Source organism: Antedon mediterranea, chromosome 2 (genome assembly GCF_964355755.1).
Source record: "Antedon mediterranea chromosome 2, ecAntMedi1.1, whole genome shotgun sequence".
Taxonomy (NCBI): Eukaryota; Metazoa; Echinodermata; class Crinoidea; order Comatulida; family Antedonidae; genus Antedon; species Antedon mediterranea.
In genome coordinates this window covers 13,164,633-13,169,349 of record NC_092671.1, presented here as the reverse complement: position 1 = coordinate 13,169,349, position 4,717 = coordinate 13,164,633, and the positions used below count along the sequence as shown (strand labels likewise).

Sequence of the window (4,717 nt, the reverse complement as noted above, 5' to 3'; positions counted from 1 at the left end):
ATTGTATCAGTAATTAAACACGGTTGTGTCCAGGCTGAACTGGATTAAGCTTTATCTGTTTTTTGTTATTTATTGATATTATAAATTGCGATATCTATCTATTATTTTTTCCTGCATTTATATACGTACCGGTATACAATGAGCATCTTTTGTAAACTATATTCCCCTAAAAACGTAAGTAAATAATATACCACATTGATAACAATTTCCAGTTGGAAATGACAAAGGATAATTGTAAGGTGGCAGAAATGTCTATTGAATTAGGCCTACAATACGCTGGCCACTCTCTCTAATTATATTATAAAACCAATAGTTCGATTCCTCCATCAAAATTGTTCAGACAGCCGTTTGTGTTCTGTCTATGACTGTCCACCCTCACTATGTTCTATTAGGGGTGAGGGCGTGTGGGGGACGTTGGACTACCGATCGTCAGACCGAGGTCCGAATCCAACTCTCGCCGCATTTCTTATATCCGTAGGCAAGATACTTTACTTACGTTTGCCTCTCTCCACCCAGGTGTATAAATGGGTGGATCAAGACACAACTGACACGCTGATTACTAGCTGCATTTTGGGAGTATGTTTCCATACGTGTTTGATCCCAAAAAATTGACTGGGGTAATAAAGTTCAGCGCATTGAGAGCTTGCTTAAATGCGCTATGAATGAACTATTATTATTATTATTAAGGAATGCTGCATACTTCCTTGTTTTATTTGCCTATTGATTCAAGTATCTTCAGAATACGTACAAAACATAGTATAAGAAATACGTACCGATAGATGTAGGCCTACATTTTATTTAGTAAATTTACTGATTTCTATTTGTTTAGAATATGAATAAATATATGTGTAATGGGTAATATGCATTATTATCTGTGAAATTCGTTTCGTTTTCGTTTCATCAAGTTTTCGTGAAGCAGCAAATTGAAAAACAGATTAAAAGTAACTCTTTCGTTTTCTTTCAGATTTATTTCATCGATTTTCAGTAATAGCAAGAAAAGTTAGAACTAACATTATTTATGTCTTGACATATTTCATTATTTAGTTGAGGTTTCTAAATCCCTACCAAAGGGCATTAGTATAAATAAACGATTTACAATTTACTAATGCTGTTTTACTTGTGGTGAATTCGGATTGTTTAAAGGGAAGGCACATGTAACATTTTGAGAGACTAGTCGGATAGAAGGATGACTTGGGAAGTAAACGATTAAAAGAATTTAGATCATGTGACCAGTATTTCCGTGCAATATCAATCAGAAAAAAGGTTAAGAGGCGGAGGAATTATAAATCATCTGGGTTTAATTTTAATTATTCAAATGCTTCGCATACATATATTGTATTAGGAAAGCATATAATAAAGGAGTTTTTTTGCTTTAAATTACCACCGTCGTAGTACCACTATGTCTTCAAGACCAATCATTAAAGGAAGGTGATCGTCGAGGAGCGTTGGAGGGTGGAAGGTACCAGTTGTGGCACGACGTTGATTCTAATTGATATTGCATTTTCGTGTCTGTATGGCAATGCTGATTCGACTTTTTAAAAGTGTTGGTGTTTTCAGTCAATTGTTCGGGATAGTGGTGTCTTTCATAATTGCGACCGAAGGTTCCGTTGTCAAATTCTTCGTAATAACTCGGCGGTGCCGAAGGTACATTGTCGATGTGCCGATTATACTCACGAAGGACCCGGAAATTGTTACCATTGTAGTCGTGAGGTTCGGAAAATCTAGTGTTAGGTGCAACTGAGTGTTGTTTAATTAGATACGAGTTGTCTTGTTCTAAAGTAAAATCCGAGTATTCACAGCACAGTAGTCCCATTATCACTAACAATACAGCACTGGCTCCGAATATCAATAAATAATCCATATAATATATCATAGGACTGTAAAATAAGAAGAAAATGTGGTAATTTGGTAAACATTTAAATATTTATGAATCTATTTAAATATTATTACTCTACAAAATAAATATACGATGATATTTCAGAAACCTGATAATTATTATTTCCATCAACTTTATTATCATCATCTCAACGTTATGAACTACTGTATATTTCATATTAATCTCAGTTATAATCTTTAGTATTCAATATGCATATACGTTGCAGGCATATTCTATTTATTTCAGTCATTGAATAGGCCTACTGATTTAATAATGGATGTGTTAATAAACAAGATAAAAAAATGAAAATTACAATTAGTCACTTGATCAATTTATAGATTTAAGCAGAATATTAATATAATCACGTTTGCTTTAAGTTAAAAGAGATACCGCCATACAACAGAGAACATTAATATTTTATTGTTGAATTTATTGCCGATGCCGATATAGAATTAATTAGACATTGAAATTAATAATATTAACATAATCAGTTTACAAAATTAAATTTTCTATTCAATATTTATTATTATTATTATTTTATTACATTTATAAACATATTTATTCATAATTAGTATAAATATCACACACCATACAATGATATTGTGCTATAACTTACGTATCTGTCTGGTAGCCGGCCCAAGGCTGATCATTAGTGGCCCCTATCGTCTCTGGGACACAGCACTGTCCAACGCCGTAGCTATCGATACAGCAGGATGTTTTAGACGAGTCCCCGAATTCAGATGGACAAATGTAGTATTCATCTTCACTAACACACTCAGAATACGTCATTTCCCCTCACGTATGGTTACTATGAACATTGCTGTTATTGAAAGACCAAAAACATTTATTCATTCATTTTATTTGTAAAAATCATCGTCAACATATGGCGCTAAATAGAGTTAAAATGGTATAAAACTGCAATAAAAAAATTTAAAAAAAAGAAAGCGTGAGTTAAAAGATTGAAAAAATACAGTCATAAAAGATTATAGTTAAACAAATTTTAATTTTTTGTACTTGTATGAAATACATTAAAAATTGACTCACTAACCTACTATAGAAGTTAGACCAATTGTACAAGACTTAATATTACACAATTTTGAGATGTGTAAATGAACTGGAAATGAATTCCCCTCGTGATTAATTATTATCATTGTACAATAACATAGTAAAATAACCATATTAATTAGGCAGTTTCGTTCTGTCTTCATTACATAATATATAGAGATTTGACAAGATATCCGACGCGTTGTTCCGTTTAGTCTAGTTTTATCTTCAATAATTTCAACAGGGAGCTGTCAATTCAGTTTTACTTTTGATAATGTATGTTAATACCTACGTTGCCTACTTAGTATGATCATTTTAATGAATACCTATAGCGTAATCATATTATCACACTTATTGGTAAGATGTACAAAAATAGCAACCAAGTGGGTATTCTATATTAAGTGGTTAATAAAAAGAGATAAAATTAGGCATGAAAAACTACCAGCAATGGTTGTACTTCTAATGAAGTTAAGCCTACATAGTTTTATCCGTATATAGGTAAAGCCTATAACAAAATGCATTGTATTTTCTTATAAGTTATATGTGTCTATACTATTTTATAATTAATCAAATAGTCTTTGTAGGGGTGGAGAGATAATAAATAATAATAATATTTATTGGTTACTCTCCTTTAAAACGGAGGAACACTCTCGTAACAAGAGTTCCGACCCATACAAAATGTTTACAAAATAAGGTCATACAGTAGTTACAATATATATATACAGATACAACAAGTTAATAATGGTTTACAATTACAAAACATCAAGCAGCACAGAGACAATACAAAACAACGTAATTTTCGACGAGGTGAGAATACTATTGAACACTCAGCAGGCAGGGGATACTAATTAATACATTAATTTACATTTTTGTTGATTGGCGGTAACTGGCCCTCCATTAGATCACTTATTCATGTTGTAAATGCGGTTACTAGTACCTACCTAGGCCTATTGCATATTTCCAACATAATCGGATGCCTTACCTGTTTATTCCAGTGTTCTTTAGCCTTCCATTGTATTCTTCAAAATGTAAATATTATCGGCTGTTACGAAATATATTCCATGCATATGTTTATTTCTTTAGTTTAATTAACTGAATATGAAATACCAATACTGGATTCTCCATGAAAACATTGACATGTGATGTAATCAATAATCATTTTGAAACGATCTTTGTTTAAAATCTATAAAGCACAGATGTTACTGATGACGTCACAGTTTAGTACCTGTACCTGATTTTTATTTACACGTATTGAACCTATCACTGCCAAATATTAAGTTGAAATTAGACTATAGCCTAGTCACACGTTTTAGTGAACGGTACCACAGTATATTTTCTCGCCAATATAATACAAACTTACAGGTGGGTATCCTCTGAAGCCCAAACATTCCGCCCTTACCGGAACAACGAGTATGTTTTATTAGACGGTATTCTACAATAGTTGGATAGTACGTAATTATGCCTCTAATCAACACAGTCATTATTCTTGAAATTAAAATACAGCATGATATTTTAGGGATACCTTCAGGACCCAACAAAGTTCTCCGTTACTAGACCTAGTGTTACAAGATTGCCCCTCGTTCGTTCACGGCAATACGTTTACGAGGGCCTGTGGCGCAGTGTGTTGGGCGTTCGGCTACTGATCGTGAGATCGAGGTTCGAATCCAACTCTCGCCGCATTGCTTGTATCCTTAGCCAAGATACTTTACTTACGTTTGCCTCTCTCCCCCAGGTGTATAAATGGGAACCCAGTTAGATCAAGACTCAACTTTGCGCTGATTACTAGCTGCATTATTG

The 4,717-nt window shown here is 33.2% G+C and overlaps 1 long non-coding RNA gene across 1 annotated transcript; it reads right to left on the bottom strand.

The window, feature by feature from the left end:
• Positions 1-948: 948 nt before the first annotated feature.
• LOC140039676 (uncharacterized) lies at positions 949-4,042 on the bottom strand. The gene is made up of 3 exons (XR_011842553.1): positions 3,903-4,042; positions 2,493-2,696; positions 949-1,877 (listed from the first exon to the last, which is right to left on the bottom strand). It is a non-coding gene; the product is annotated as an uncharacterized lncRNA (long non-coding RNA).
• Between the last annotated feature and the right edge of the window lie 675 nt (positions 4,043-4,717).